Source organism: Aristolochia californica, unplaced genomic scaffold (assembly GCF_029961685.1).
Source record: "Aristolochia californica isolate CCGP_79_NKW_82.1479 unplaced genomic scaffold, dmAriCali1.0.hap1 SCAF_7, whole genome shotgun sequence".
Taxonomy (NCBI): Eukaryota; Viridiplantae; Streptophyta; class Magnoliopsida; order Piperales; family Aristolochiaceae; genus Aristolochia; species Aristolochia californica.
Genome location: NW_027182268.1, coordinates 24,997,675 through 25,015,887, shown reverse-complemented (window position 1 = coordinate 25,015,887; position 18,213 = coordinate 24,997,675).

Sequence of the window (18,213 nt, the reverse complement as noted above, 5' to 3'; positions counted from 1 at the left end):
ATTTGCCCGAGTCAAACAAGCCTTTATTTTGCCCATATTCAAAAAGTAGAGCTAGCAATCATAGATGATTGTAAAGTTATTTCTTATGCGTAACGGGCTATATTTTTTTAAGAAATGACGTATGGATTTGAAGTGAACACTCAGTTAAAAATCGCCCGCCTCCCCCGTTTCCCGACGATTGCAAAACCTTAGATATAAAAACGAAAAAATGCATACGATCCCTAAAACATACAGACATCTTTGGAAATATCTCTCTCTACATTTGTGCATTGTGCATTTCCATTTTAGATGTACACGTTTATCTTAAATCAGATCTTTGAGTTTTCGCTCCCCATTCATCCCATAAAATAAAAAGGCAGAAATGATCACAACAAAATAAAAATTTTATAGTTGATGTGTGGAAAATATATAAAATAATAACTAATGTAAATAAAAAATATCTATTCACACACCACAAATGAACACAAAAGTTTTGTTATCCAAGTTCGGGAAATTCCATTAGTCTAACCCTATTAAGCTTGGAATTTTTCATGAAGGAGATTTTTTCTACACATGTTTTAAAAAGGGATATGCATGCTTGAAACATGTTAAAGATTCAAATGACCTATGGATCCAAAGCTTTTAAAGAGAATAACAAACGCTCATTAAATTCTCAAGTGAACGTGCGGTGGGATATTTACCCGAGTCTAACAAGTCATTATTTTGCCCATTTTCAAAAATTTGATCTAACAATCATAGAGGATTGTAAAGTGATTTATCATGCGTAACGGGCTATTTTTGTATGAAATGACTTATGGATTGCGATTCAACACTCAGTTGAAAATCCTCTGCCACAAAATATTTCTCGACGATTGCAAAACCTGAGATATAAAAACTAAAAACGGCTTACAATTCCTTTAAATTACAGACACTCTTTGGAATTATCTCTCCCTACAATTGTGCATTGTGCTTTTCCATTTTAGATGTACACTTTTTTCTTAAATCAATTCTTTGACTTTTCGCTCTCCCTTCATCCAGAAAAAAAAAAAAACCAAAAAGCTTACAACAAAATGAAAATTTTATAGTTGATGTATGGAAAAAAATTAAAACAATAACAAATATAAAAAAATAAAATTTATTCACCTAACACAAATGAACACAAAAGTTTTGTTATCCAATTTAGGGAAATTCCACTAGTTTAACCCTAATAGCTTGGAATTTTGCAAGAAAGAGATTTCTTCAACTCATGTTTTAAAAATGGATATGCATATTTGAAAGATGTTAAAGATGCAAATGAGCTATGGATGCAAAGCTTTTAAAGAGAATAACAAACGCTCATTAAATTCTCAAGTGAACTTGCGGTGGGATATTTACCCGAGTCAAACATGCCATTATTTTGCCCATTTGCAAAAACTTGACATAATTAATCATACATGATTGTAATGTGATTTATCATGCGTAACGGGCTATATTTTTGTATGAAATGACTTATGGATTGCAATTCAACACTCAGTTCAAAATCCTCCGCAACCCATTTTTCCCGACGATTGCAAAACCTGAGATATAAAAATGAAAAGGTGCTTACAATCCCTAAAAATTATAGGCACTCTTAGGAATTATCTCTCTCTACATATGTGCATTGTGCATTTCCGTTTTAGATGTACACATTTTTCTTAAATCAAAACTTAGAGTTTTTCGCTCTTCTTTCATCTCGTAAACAAAAAAAGGCAAATAGATCAAAGCAAAATGAAAATTTCATAGTTGATGTAGGAAAAAAGTTTAAAAAAATAAAAAAATTAAATGAAGAAAATTTATTCACATACCACAAATGAACAAAAATGTTTTGTTATCCAAGTTTGGGAAATTCCACTAGTCCAAAACTAATATATTGGAATTTTACACATGTTTTAAAAATGGATATGCATGCCAGAAACATGTTAAAGATTCAAATGACCCATAGATCCAAAGCTTTTAAAGAGAATAACAAACGCTCATTAAATTCTCAAGTGAACGTGCGGTGGGATATTTACCCGAGTCAAACAAGCCATTATTTTGCCCACATTCAAAAAAGTTGAGCTAACAATCATAGGTGATTGTAAAGTGATTTGTCATGCGTAACGGGCTATATTTTTGTGAGAAATGACTTATGGAATTGAAGTCAACACTCAGTTAAAAATCCCCCGCCTCCCGCATTTCCCGACGATTGCAAAACCTTAGATATAAAAATGAAAAAGTGCATACAATCCCTAAAACATACAGACACTCTTTGGAAATATCTCTCTCTACATTTGTGCATTTTGCATTTCCATTATAGATGAACATTTTTTTCTTAAATCAGAACTTTGAGTTTTCGCTCCCCCTTCATCCTATAAACAAAAAAGGCAGAAAAGATCACAACAAAATAAAAATTTTATAGTTGATGTGTGGAAAATATTAAAAATAATAACTAATGTAAATAAAAAATATTTCTTCACACACCACAAATGAACACGAAAGTTTTGTTATTCAAGTTTGGGAAATTCCATGAGTCCAACCCTATTAAGCTTGGAATTTTACATGAAGGAGATTTTTTCTACACATGTTTTAAAAATGGATATGCATGCTTGAAACATGTTAAAAATTCAAATGACCTATGGATCCAAAGCTTTTAAAGAGAAAAACAAACGCACATTAAATTCTCAAGTGAACGTGCGGTGGGATATTTACCCGAGTCTAACAAGACATTATTTTGCCCAAATTTGAAAAATTTGATCTGAAAATCAAAGATGATTGTAAAGTGATTTATCATGCATAACAGGTTGTATGAAATGACTTATTGATTGCAATTCAACACTCAGTTAAAAATCCTCTGCCACCAATTTTCCCGACGATTGCAAAACATGATATATAAAAAATAAAAAGAGCTTACAATCCCTAAAAATTACAAACACTCTTTGGAATTATCTCTCCCTCCAATTGAGCATTGTTCTTTTCCTTTTTAGATGTACACTTTTTTCTTAAATCAAAACTTTGGCTTTTCGCTCTCCCTTCATCCCGAAAATAAACAAGGCAAAAAGCTTACAACAAAATGAAAATTTTATATTTGATGTATGGAAAAAATTTAATACAATAAAAAATATAAATAAAGAAAATTTATTCACCCAACACAAATGAACACAAAAGATTTTTTATCCAATTTTGGGAAATTCAACTAGTATAACCCTAATAGCTTGGAATTTTGCAAGAAAGAGATTTCATTCACACATGTTTTAAAAATGGATATGCGTGTTTGAAACATGTTAAAGATGCAAATGAGCTATGGATGCAAATATTTTAAAGAGAATAACAAACGCTCATTAAATTCTCAAGTGAACTTGCGGTGGAAATTTACCCGAGTCAAACATGCCATTATTTTGCCCATTTGCAAAAATCTGACATAATTAATCATAGATGATTGTAATGTGATTTATCATGCGTAACGGGCTATATTTTTGTATGAAATGACCAATGGATTGCAATTCAACACTCAGTTAAAAATCCTCTGCAACCTATTTTTCCCGACGATTGCAAAACCTGAGATATAAAAACGAAAAGGTGCTTACAATCCCTAAAAATTAAAGGCACTCTTTGGAATTATCTCACTCTACATAAGTGCATTGTGCATTTCCGTTTTAGATGTACACATTTTTCTTAAATCAAAACTTCGAGATTTTCGCTCTCCCTTCATCCCGTAAACAAAAAAGGCAAATAGATCGTAGCAAAATGAAAATTTCATATTTGATGTACCGAAAAAGTTTAAAACAATAAAAAAACTAAATGAAGAAAATTTATTCACACACCACAAATTTATCCAAGTTTGGGAAATTCCACTAGTCCAGAACTAATATCTTGGAATTTTACATGAAGGAGATTTTTTCCACACATGTTTTAAAAATGGATATGCATGCCAGAAACATGTTAAAGATTCAAATGACCTATGGATCCAAAGCTTTTAAAGAGAATAAAAAACGCTCATTAAATTCTCAAGTGAACGTGCGGTGGGATATTTGCCCGAGTCAAACAAGCCATTATTTTGCCCATATTCAAAAAGTTGAGCTAACAATCATAGATGATTGTAAAGTGATTTGTCATGCGTAACAGGCTATATTTTTTTAAGAAATGACTTATGGATTTGAAGTCAACACTCAGTTAAAAATCGCCCGCCTCCCTCATTTCCCGACGATTGCAAAACCTTAGATATAAAAATGAAAAAGTGCATACAATCCCTAAAACATACAGAAACTCATTGGAAATATGTCTCTCTACATTTGTGCATTGTGCATTTCTATTTTAGATTTACACTTTTTTCTTAAATCAGTACTTTGAGTTTTCGCTCCCCCTTCATCCCGTAAACAAAAACGGCAGAAAAGATCACAACAAAATAAAAATTTTATAGTTGATGTGTGGAAAATATTTAGAATAATAACTAATGTAAATAAAAAATATTTATTCACACACCACAAATGAACACAAAAGTTTTGTTATCCAAGTTTGGGAAATTCCATTAGTCCAACCCCATTAAGCTTGGAATTTTACATGAAGGAGATTTTTTCTACACATGTTTTAAAAATGGATATGCAAGCTTGAAACATGTTAAAGATTCAAATGACCTACGGATCGAAAGCTTTTAAAGGGAATAACAAACGCTCATTAAATTCCCCAGTGAACGTGCGGTGGGATATTTACCCGAGTCTAACAAGTCATTATTTTGCCCATTTTCAAAAATTTGATATAACAATCATAGATGATTGTAAAGTGATTTATCATGCGTAACGGGCTATATTTTTGTATGAAATGGCTTATGTACTGCAATTCAACACTCAGTTAAAAATCCTCTGCCACCAATTTTTCTCGACGATTGCAAAACCTGAGATATAAAAACTAAAAAGAGCTTACAATCCCTAAAAATTACAGACACTCTTTGGAATTATCTCTCCCTACAATTGTACATTGTGCTTTTCCATTTTAGATCTACACTTTTTTCTTAAATCAAAACTTTGACTTTTCGCTCTCCCTTCATCCCGAAAACAAACAAGGCAAAAACTTACAACAAAATGAAAATTTTATAGTTGATGTATGGAAAAAATTTTAAAAAATAACAAATATAAATAATGAAAATTTATTCACCCAACACAAATGAACACAAAAGTTTTGTTATCCAATTTTGGGAATTCCACTAGTTTAACCCTAATAGCTTGGAATTTTGCTAGAAAGAGATTTCATCCACACATGTTTTACAAATGGATATGCATGCCAGAAACATGTGTTAAAGATTCAAATGACCTATGGATCCAAAGTTTTTAAAGAGAATAAAAAACGCTCATTAAATTCTCATGTGAAGGTGTGGTGGGATATTTGCCCGAGTCAAACAAGCCATAATTTTGGCCATATTAAAAAAGTTGAGCGGGCAATCATAGATGATTGTAAAGTTATTTGTCATGCGTAATGGGCTATATTTTTTTAAGAAATGACGTATGGATTTGAAGTGAGCATTCAGTTAAAAATCGCCCGCCTCCCCCGTTTCCCGACGAGAGCAAAACCTTAGATATAAAAACGAAAAATTGCATACGATCCCAAAAACATACAGACACTCTTTGGAAATATCACTCTCTAAATTTGTGCATTGTGCATTTCCATTTCAGATGTACACTTTTTTCTTCAATCAAAACTTTGAGTTTTCGCTCCCCGTTCATCCCGTAAACAAAAAATGCAGAAAAGATCATAACAAAATAAAAATTTTATAGTCGATATGTGGAAAATATATAAAATAATAACTAATGTAAATAAAAAATATCTATTCACACAACAAAAATGAACACGAAAGTTTTGTTATTCAAGTTTGGGAAATTCCATTAGTCCAACCCTATTAAGCTTGGAATTTTACATGAAGGAGATTTTTTCTACACTTGTTTTAAAAATGGATATGCATGCTTGAAACATTTTAAAGATTCAAATGACCTATGGATCCATAGCTTTTAAAGAGAATAACAAAAGCTCATTAAATTCTCAAGTGAACGTGCGGTGGGATATTTCCCCGAGTCTAACAAGTCATTATTTTGCCCATTTTCAAAAATTTGATCAAACAATCATAGATGATTGTAAAGTGATTTATCATGCGTAACGGGCTATATTTTTGTATGAAATGACTTATGGATTGCGATTCAACACTCAGTTAAAAATCTTCTGCCACCAATTTTTCCCGACGATTGCAAAACGTGAGATATAAAAACTAAAAAGAGCTTACAATCCCTAAAAATTACAGACACTCTTTGGAATTATCTCTCCCTCTAATTGTGCATTGTGCTTTTACATTTTAGATGTACACTTTTTTCTTAAATCAAAACTTTGACTTTTCGTTCTCCCTTCATCCCGAAAACAATCAAGGTAAAAAACTTACAACAAAATGAAAATTTTATAGTTGATGTATGGAAAAAATTTATAACAATAAAAAATATAAATAAAGAAAATTTATTCACCCAACACAAATGAACACAAAAGTTTTGTTATCCCATTTTTGGAAATTCCACTAGTTTAACCCTAATAGCTTGGAATTTCGCAAGAAAGAGAATTCATCCACACATGTTTTAAAAATGGATATGCATGTTTGAAACATGTTAAAGATGCAAATGAGCTATGGATGCAAAGCTTTTGAAGAGAATAACAAACGCTCATTAAATTCTCAAGTGAACTTGCGGTGGGATAAAAATGCCATTATTTTGCCCATTTGCAAAAACTTGACATAATTAATCATACATGATTGTAATGTGATTTATCATGCGTAACGGGCTATATTTTTGTATGAAATGACTTATGGATTGCAATTCAACACTCAGTTCAAAATCCTCCGCAACCCATTTTTCCCGACGATTGCAAAACCTGAGATATAAAAATGAAAAGGTGCTTACAATCCCTAAAAATTATAGGAACTCTTAGGAATTATCTCTCTCTACATATGTGCATTGTGCATTTCCGTTTTAGATGTACACATTTTTCTTAAATCAAAACTTAGAATTTTTTGCTCTTCTTTCATCCCGTAAACAAAAAAGGCAAATAGATCAAAGCAAAATGAAAATTTCATAGTAGATGTACGGAAAAAGTTTAAAACAATAAAAAAAGTAAATGAAGAAAATTTATTCACACACCACAAATGAACAAAAATGTTTTGTTATCCAAGTTTGGGAAATTCCACTAATCCAAAACTAATATATTGGAATTTTACATGAAGGAGATTTTTTCTACACATGTTTTAAAAATGGATATGCATGCCAGAAACATGTTAAAGATTCAAATGACCTATAGATCCAAAGCTTTTAAAGAGAATAACAAACGGTCATTAAATTCTCAAGTGAACGTGTGGTGGGATATTTGCCCGAGTCAAACAAGCCATTATTTTGCCCATATTCAAAAAGTTGAGCTAACAATCATAGGTGATTGTAAAGTGATTTGTCATGAGTAACGGGCTATATTTTTGTGAGAAATGACTTATGGAATTGAAGTCAACACTCAGTTAAAAATCCCCCGCCTCCCGCATTTCCCGACGATTGCAAAACCTTAGATATAAAAACGAAAAAGTGCATACGAGCCCTAAAACATACAAACACTTTTCGGAAATATCTCTCTCTACATTTGTGCATTGTGAATTTCCATTTTAAATGTACACTTTTTTCGTAAATCAGAACTTTGAGTTTTCGCTCGCCCTTCATCCTGTAAACAAAAAAGGCAGAAAAGAACACAACAAAATCAAAATTTTATAATTGATGTGTGGAAAATATTCAAAATAATAACTAATGTAAATAAAAAATATTTATTCACACACCACAAATGAACACAAAAGTTTTATTATCAAAGTTTGGGAAATTCCATTAGTCCAACCCTATTAAGCTTGGAATTTTACATGAAGGAGATTTTTTCTACACATGTTTTAAAAATGGATATGCATGTTTGAAACATGTTAAAGATGCAAATAAGCTATGGATGCAAAAATTTTAAAGAGAATAACAAACGCCCATTAAATTCTCAAGTGAACTTGCGGTTGGATATTTACCCGAATCAAACATGCCACTATTTTGCCCATTTGCAAAAAGCTGACATAATTAATCATAGATGATTGTAATGTCATTTATCATTCGTAACGGGCTATAATTTTGTATGGAATGACTTGTGGATTGCAATTCAACACTCAGTTAAACATCCTCCGCAACCCATTTTTCCCGACGATTGCAAAACCTGAGATCTAAAAACGAAAAGGTGCTTACAATCCCTAAAAATTACAGACACTCTTTGGAATTATCTCTCTCTACATATGTGCATTGTGCATTTCTGTTTTAGATGTACACATTATTCTTAAATCAAAACTTCGAGATTTTCACTCTCCCTTCATCCCGGAAACAAAAAAGGCAAATATATCACAGCAAAATGCAAATTTCAGAGTTGATGTACGGAAAAATTTTAAAACAATAAAAAAAGTAAATGAAGAAAATTTATTCACACACCACAAATGAATACAAAAGTTTTGTTATCCAAGTTTTGGAAATTCCACTAGTCCAAAACTAATATCTTGGAATTTTACATGAAGGAGATTTTTTCTACACATATTTAAAAAATGGATATGCATGCCAGAAACATGTTAAAGATTCAAATGACCTATGGATCCAAAGCTTTTAAAGAGAATAACAAACACTCATTAAAAATCGATATGCATGTTTGAAACTTGTTAAAGATGCAATTGAGCTATGGATGCAAAGCTTTAAAATAGAATAACAAACACTCATTAAATTCTCAAGTGAACTTACAGTGGGATATTTACCCGAGTCAAACATGCCACTATTTTTCCCATATGCAAAAAGCTGACATAATTAATCATAGATGATTGTAATGTGATTTATCATGCGTAACGGGCTATATTTTTGTATGAAATGACTTTTGGATGACAATTCAACACTCAGTTAAAAATCCTCTGCCACCAATTTTTCCCAACGATTGCAAAACCTGAGATATAAAAACTAAAAAGAGCTTAAAATCCCTAAAAATTACAGACACTCTTTGGAATTATCTCTCCCTAAAATTGTGCATTGTGCTTTTCCATTTTAGATGTACACTTTTTTCTTAAATCAAAATTTTGAAATTTCGCTCTCCCTGCATCCCGAAAACAAACAAGGCAAAGAGCTTACAACAAAATGAAAATTTTATAGTTGAGGTATGGAAAAAATTTAAAACAATAACAAATATAAATAAAGAAAATTTATTCACCCAACTCAAATGAACACAAAATTTTTGTTATCCAATTTTGGGAAATTCCACTAGTTTAACCCTAATTGCTTGGAATTTTGCAAGAAAGAGATTTTATCCACACATGTTTTGAAAATTGATATGCATGTTTGAAACATGTAAAAGATGCAAATGAGCTATAGATGCAAAGCTTTTAAAGAGAATAACAAACGCTCATTAAATTCTCAAGTGAATTTGCAGTGGGATATTTACCCGAGTCAAACATGCCATTAGTTCTCCCATTTGCAAAAAGCTGACATAATTAATCATAGATGATTGTAATGTGATTTATCATGCGTAATGGGCAATATTTTTGTATGAAATCACTTATGGATTGCAATTCAACACTCAGTTAAAAATCCTCCGCAACCCATTTTTCCCGACGATTGCAAAACTTGAGATATAAAAACGAGAAGGTGGTTACAATCCCTAAAACATACATACACTCTTTGGAAATATCTCTCTCCACATTTGTGCATTGAGCATTTCCTTTTTAGATGTACACTTTTTTCTTAAATCAGAACTTTGAGTTTTCGCTCCCCATTCATCCCGTAAACAAAAAAGGCAAAAAAGGTCACAACAAAATAAAAATTTTATAGTTGATGTGTGGAAAATATTTAAAATAATAACTAATTTAAATAAAAAATATCTATTCACACACCACAAATGAACACAAAAGTTTTGTTATCCAAGTTTGGGAAATTCCATTAGTCCAAACCTATTAAGCTTGGAATTTTACATGAAGGAGATTTTTTCTACACATGTTTTAAAAATGGATATGCATGCTTGAAACATGTGAAAGATTCAAATGACACATGGATCCAAAGATTTTAAAGAGAATAACAAACGCTCATTAAATTCTCAAGTGAACGTGCGGTGGGATATTTACCCAAGTCTAACAAGTCATTATTTTGCCCATTTTCAAAAATTTGATCTAACAATCAGAGATGACTGTAAAGTGATTTACCATGCGTAACGGGCTATATTTTTGTATGAAATTACTTATGGATTGCAATTCAACACTCAGTTAAAAATCCTCTTCCACCAATTTTTCCTGATAATTGCAAAACATGAGATATTAAAACTAAAAAGTGCTTACAATCCCTAAAAATTACAGACACTCTTTGGAATTTTCTCTCCCTACAATTGTGCATTGTGCTTCTCCATTTTAGATGTACACTTTTTTCTTAAATCAAAACTTTTACTTTTCGCTCTCCCTTCCACTAGTTTAACCCTAATAGCATGGAATTTTGCAAGAAAGAGATTTTATCCACACATGTTTTAAAAATGGATATGCATGTTTGAAACATGTTAAAGTTTCAAATGAGCTATGGATGCAAAGCTTTTAAAGAGAATAACAAACGCTCTTTAAATTCTCAAGTGAACTTGCGGTGGGATATTTACCCGAGTCAACCATGCCATTATTTTTCCCATTTGCAAAAAGCTGACATAATTAATCATAGATGATTGTAATGTGATTTATCATGCGTAACGGGCAATATTTTTGTATGAAATCACTTATGGATTGCAATTCAACACTCAGTTAAAAATTCTCCGCAACCCATTTTTCCTGACGATTACAAAACGTGAGATATAAAAACAAAAAGGTGCTTACAATCCCTAAAAATTACAGACACTCTTTGGAATTATCTCTCTCTACATATGTGCATTGTGCATTTCCGTTTTAGATGTACACATTTTTCTTAAATCAAAACTTCGAGTTTTTCACTCTCCCTTCATCCCGTAAACAAAAAAGGCAAATAGATCACAGCAAAATGAAAATTTCATAGTTGATGTACGGAAAAATTTTAAAACAATAAAAAAAGTAAATGAACAAAATTTATTCACACACCACAAATGAACACAAAAGTTTTGTTATCCAAGTTTGGGAAATTCCACTAGTCCAAAACTAATATCTTGGAATTTAACATGAAGGATATTTTTTCTACACATGTTTTAAAAATGGATATGCATGCCAGAAACATGTTAAAGATTCATATGACCTATGGATCCAAAGCTTTTAAAGAGAATAACAAACGCTCATAAAATTCTCAAGTGAACGTGCAGTGGGATATTTGCCCGAGTCAAAGAAGCCATTATTTTACCCATATTCAAAAAGTTGTGCTAACAATCATAGATTATTGTAAAGTGATTTGTCATGGGTATCGGGCTATATTTTTGTAAGAAATGACTCATGGATTTGAAGTCAACACTCAGTTAAAAATCGCCTGCCTCCCCCGTTTCCCGACGATTGCAAAACTTTAGATATAAAAACGAAAGAGTGCATACGATCCCTAAAACATACAGACACTCTTTGGAAATATCTCTCTCTACATTTGTGCATTGTGCATTTCCAGTTTAGATGTACAATTTTTTCTTAAATCAGAACTTTAAGTTTTCGCTCCCCCCTTCATCCCGTACACAAAAAACGCAAAACATATCACAACAAAATAAAAAAATTTATAGTTGATGTGTGGAAAATATTTAAAATAATAACTAATGTAAAAAAAAAATATCTATTCACACACCACAAATGAAGACAAAAGTTTTGTTAACCAAGTTTGGGAAATTCTATTAGTCCAACCCTATTAAGCTTGGAATTTTACGTGAAGGAGATTTTTTCTACCCATGTTTTAAAAATTGATATGCAAGCTTGAAACATGTTAAAGATACAAATGACCAATGGATCAGAAGCTTTTAACAAACACTCATTAAATTCTCAAGTGAATGTGCGGTGGGATATTTGCCTGAGTCTAACAAGTCATTATTTTGCCCATTTTCAAAAATTTGATCTAACAATCATAGATGATTGTAAAGTGATTTATCATGCGTAACGGGTTATATTTTTGTATGAAATGACTTATGGGTTGCAATTCAACACTCAGTTAAAAATCCTCTGCCACAAATTTTTCCCGACGATTGCAAAACCCCAGATATAAAAACTAAAAAGAGCTTACAATCCTAAAAATTACAGACATTCTTTGGAATTATCTATCCCTACAATTTTGCATTGTGCTTTTCCATTTTAGATGTACACTTTTTTCTTCAATCAAAACTTTGAATTTTCGCTCTCCCTTCATCCCGAAAACAAACAAGGCAAAAAGCTTACAACAAAATGAAAATTTTATAGTTGATGTATGGAAAACATTTAAAACAATAACAAATATAAACAAAGAAAATTTATTCACCCAACACAAATGAACACAAAAGTTTAGTTATCCAATTTTGGGAAATTCCACTAGTTTAACCCTAATAGCTTGGAATTTTGCAAGAAAGAGATTTTATCCACACATGTTTTAAAAATGGATATGCATGTTTGAAACATGTTAAAGTTTCAAATGACCTATGGATGCAAAACTTTTAAAGAGAATAACAAACGCTCATTAAATTCTGAAGTGAACTTGCGGTGGGATATTTACCCGAGTCAACCATGCCATTATTTTTCCCATTTGCAAAAAGCTGACATAATTTATCATAGATGATTGTAATGTGATTTATCATGCGTAACGGGCTATATTTTTTTATGAAATGACTTTTGGATTATAATCCAACACTCAGTTAAAAAACCTCCGCAACCCATTTTTCCCGACGATTGCAAAACCTGAGATATAAAAATGAAAAGGTGCTTACAATCCCTAAAAATTACAGACACTGTTTGGAATTATCTCTTTTACATATGTGCATTGTGCATTTCTGTTTTAGATGTACACATTTTTCTTAAATCAAAACTTCGAGTTTTTCGCTCTCCCTTTATCTGGTGAACAAAAAAGGCAAATAGATTAGAGGAAAATGAAAATTTCATAGTTGATGTTCGGAAAAAGTTTAAAAAAATAAAAAAAGTAGATGAAGAAAATTTATTCACACACCACAAATGAACACAAAAGTTTTGTTATCCAAGTTTGGGAAATTCCACTAGTCCAAAACTAATATCTTGGAATTTTACATGAAGGAGATTTTTTCTACACATGTTTTAAAAATGGATATGCATGCCAGAAACATGTTAAAGATTCAAATGACCTATGGATCCTAAGATTTTAAAGAGAATAACAAAACCTAATTAAATTCTCAAGTGAACGTGCGGTGGGATATTTACCCGCGTCTAACAAGTCATTATTTTGCCCATTTTCAAAAATTTGATCTAAAAATCATAGATGATTGTAAAGTGATTTATCATGCGTAGCGGACTATATTTTTGTATAAAATGACTTATGGATTGCAATTCAACACTCAGTTAAAAATCCTCTGCCACCAATTTTTCCCGACGATTACAAAACCTGAGATATAGAAATTAAAAGAGCTGACTACCCTTAAAAATTACAGACACTGTTTGTAATTATCTCACCCTACAATTGTGCATTGTGCTTTTCCATTTTAGATGTACACTTTTTCTTAAATCAAAACGTTGACTTTTCGCTCTCCCTTCATCCTGAAAACAAACAAGCCAAAAAGCTTACAACAAAATGAAAATTTTATCATTGATGTATGGGAAAAATTTAAAACAATAACAAATATAATTAAAGAAAATTTATTCACCCAACACAAATGAACACAAAAGTTTTGTTATCCAATTTTAGGAAATTCCACTAGTTTAACCCTAATAGCTTGGAATTTTGCAAGAAAGAGATTTCATCCACAAATGTTCTAAAAATGGATATGCATGTTTGAAACATTTTAAAGATTCAAATGAGCTATGGATGCAAAACTTTTAAAGACAATAACAAATGCTCATTAAATTCTCAAGTGAACTTGCGGTGGGATATTTACCCGAGTCAAACATGCCATTATTTTACCCATTTGCAAAAAGCCGACATAATTAATCATAGATGATTTTAATGTGATTTATCATGCTGAACAGGCTATATTTTTTAATGAAATGACTTATGGATTGCAATTCAACACTCAGTTAAAAATCCTCCGCAACCCATTTTTCCCGACGATTGCAAAACCTGAGATATAAAAATGAAACGGTGCTTACAATCCCAAAAAATTACAGACACTCTTTGGAATTATCTCTCTCTACATATGTGCATTGTGCATTTCCGTTTTAGATGTACATATTTTTCTTAATTCAAAACTTCGAGTTTTTCGTTCTCCCTTCATCCCGTAAACAAAAAAGGTAAATAGATCACAGCAAAATGAAAATTTCATAGTTGATGTACAGAAAAAGTCTAAAACAATGAAAAATCTAAATGAAGAAAATTTATTCACACACCACAAATGAACACAAAAGTTTTGTTATCCAAGTTTGGGAAACTGCACTAGTTCAAAACTAATATCTTGGAATTTTACATGAAGGAGATTTTTTCTACACATGTTTTAAAAAAGGATATGCATGTTTGAAACATGTTAAAGATTCTAATGACCTATGGATCCAAATCTTTTAAAGAGAATAAAAAACGCTCATTAAATTCTCAAGTGAACGTGCAATGGGATATTTGCCCGAGTCAAATAAGCCATTATTTTGCCCATATTCAAAAAGTTGAGCTAACAATCATAGATGATTGTAAAGTGATTTGTCATGCGTAACGGGCTATATTTTTGTAAGAAATGACTTTTGGATTTGAAGTCAACACTCAATTAAAAATCGCCCGCCTCCCCCGTGTCCCGACGATCGGAAAACCTTAGATATAAAAACGAAAGAGTGCATATGATCCCTAAAACATACAGACACTCTTTGGAAATATCTCTCTCTACATTTTTGTGTTGTGCATTTCCATTTTAGATGTACACTTTTTTCTTAAATCAGAACTTTAAGTTTTCATTCCCCCTTCATCCTGCAAACAAAAAAGGCAAAAAAGATCACAACAAAATAAAAATTTTATTGTTGATGTGTGGAAAATATTTAAAATAATAACTAACGTAAATAAAACATATCTATTCACACACCACAAATGAACACAAAAGTTTTGTTATCCAAGTTTGCGAAATTCCATTAGTCCAACCCTATTAAGCTTGGAATTTTACATGAAGGAGATTGTTTCTACACATGTTTTAAAAATGGATATGCTTGCTTGAAACATGTTAAAGATTCAAATGACCTATGGATCCAGAGCTTTTAAAGAGAATAAAAAACGCTCATTAAATTCTCAAGTGAACGTGCGGTGGGAGATTTACCCGAGTCTAACAAGTCATTATTTTGCCCATTTTTAAAAATTTGATCTAACTATCATAGATGATTGTAAAGTGATTTATCATGCGTAACGGGCTATATTTTTTTATGAAATGACTTATGGATTGCAATTCAACACTAAGTTAAAAATCTTCTGCCACCAATTTTTCCCGACGATTGCAAAACCTGAGATATAAAAACTAAAAAGAGCTTACAGTCCCTAAAAATTACAGACACTCTTTGGAATTATCTCTCCCAACAATTTTGCATTGTGCTTTTCCATTTTAGATGTACACTCTTTTCTTAAATCAAAAGTTTGACTTTTCGCTCTCCCTTCATCCCGAAAACAAACAAGGTAAAAAGCTTACATCAAAATGAAAATTTTATCGTTGATTTATGGAAAAAATTTAAAATAATCAAAAATATAAATAAAAAAATTTATTCACCCAACACAAATGAACACAAAAGTTTTGTTATCCAATTTTTGGAAATTCCACTAGTTTAACCCTAATAGCTTGGAATTTTGCAAGAAAGAGATTTCATCAGCACATGTTTTAAAAATGGATATGCATGTTTGAAACATGTTAAACATGCAAATGAGCTATGGATGCAATGCTTTTAAAGAGAATAATAAACGCTCATTAAATTCTTAAGTGAACTTCCGGTGGGATATTTACCCGAGTCAAACATGCCATTATTTTGCCCATTTGGAAAAGGCTGACATAATTAATCATAGATGATTGTAATGTGATTTATCACGTGAAACGGGCTATATTTTTGTATTAAATAACTTATGGGTTGCAATTCAACACTCAGTTAAATATCCTCCGCAACCCATTTTTCCCGACGATTGCAAAACTTGAGATATAAAAATGAAAAGGTGCTTACAATCCCTAAAAATTACAGACACTCATTGGAATTATCTCTCTCTACATATGTGCATTGTGCATTTAAGTTTTAGATATCCACATTTTTCTTAAATCTAAACTTCGAGTTTCTCGCTCTCCCTTCTTCCCGTAAACAAGAAAGGCAAATAGATCAAAGCAAAATGAAAATTTCATAGTTGATGTATCGAAAAAGTTTAAAACAATGAAAAAAGTAAATGAAGAAAATTTATTCACACACCACAAATGAACACAAAAGTTTTGTTATCCAAGTTTGGGAAATTCCACTTGTCCAAAACTAATATCTTGGAATTTTACATGAAGGAGATTTTTTCTACATATGCTTTAAAAATGGATATGCATGCCAGAAACATGTTAAAGATTCAAATGACCTATGGACCCATAGCATTTAAAGAGAATAACAAACGCTCTTTAAATTCTCAAGTGAACGAGCGGTGGGAAATTTGCCCGAGTCAAACAAGCCATTATTTTGCCCAAATTCAAAAAGTTGAGCTAACAATCATAGATGATTGTAAAGCGATTTGTCATATGTAACGGGCTATATTTTTTTAAGAAATGACTTATGGATTTGAAGTCAACACTCAGTTAAAAATCGCCCGCCTCCCCCGTGTCCCGACGATTGCAAAACCTTAGATATAAAAATGAAAGAGTGCATACGATCCCTAAAACATACAGACACTCTTTGGAAATATCTCCCTCTACATTTGTGTGTTGTGCATTTCCATTTTAGATGTACACTTTTTTCTTAAATCAGAACTTTGAGTTTTCGTTCCCCCTTCATCCTGCAAACAAAAAAGGCAAAAAAGATCACAACAAAATAAAACTTTTATGGTTGATGTGTGGAAAATATTTAAAATAATAACTAATGTAAATAAAAAATATTTTTTCACACACTAAAAATGAACACAAAAGTTTAGTTATCCAAGTTTGAGAAATTCCATTAGCCCAACCCTATTAAGCTTGGAATTCTACATGAAGGAGATTTTTTCTACACATGTTTTAAAAATGGATATGCATGTTTGAAACATGTTAAAGATGCAAATGAGCTATGGATGGAAAACTTTTAAAGAGAATAACAAACGCTCATTAAATTCTCAAGTGAACTTGCGGTTGGATATTTACCCGAATCAAACATGCCAGTATTTTACCCATTTGCAAAAAGCTGACATAATTAATCATAGATGATTGTAATGTGATTTATCATGCGTTACAGGCTATATTTTTGTATGAAATGACTAGTGGATTGCAATTCAACACTCAGTTAAACATCCTCCGCAACCCATTTTTCCCGATGATTGCAAAACTTGAGATCTAAAAATGAAAAGATTCTTACAATCCCTAAAAATTAAAGACACTTGTTGGTTGTGCATTTCCGTTTTAGATATACTCATTTTTATTAAATCAAAACTTCGAGATTTTCGCTCTCCCTTCATCCCGGAAACAAAAAAGGCAAATATATCACAGCAAAATGAAAATTTCATAGTTGATGTACGGAAAAAGTTTAAAACAATAAAAAAAGTAAATGAAAAAAATTTATTCACACACCACAAATGAACACAAAAGTTTTGTTATCCAAGTTTGGGAAATTCCACTAGTCCAAAACTAATATCTTGGAATTTTACATGAAGGAGACATTTTCTACACATGTTTTGAAAATGGATATGCATGCCAGAAACATGTTAAAGATTCAAATGACCTATGGATCCAAAGCTTTTAAAAAGAATAACAAATGCTCATTAAAAATGGATATGCATGTTTGAAACATGTTAAAGATGCAAATGAGCTATGGATGCAAAGCTTTTAAATAGAATAACAAACACTCATTAAATTCTCAAGTGAACTTGCGGTGGGATATTTACCTGAGTCAAACATGCTATTATTTTGCCCATTTGCAAAAAGCTGGCATAATTAATCATAGATGATTGTAATGTGATT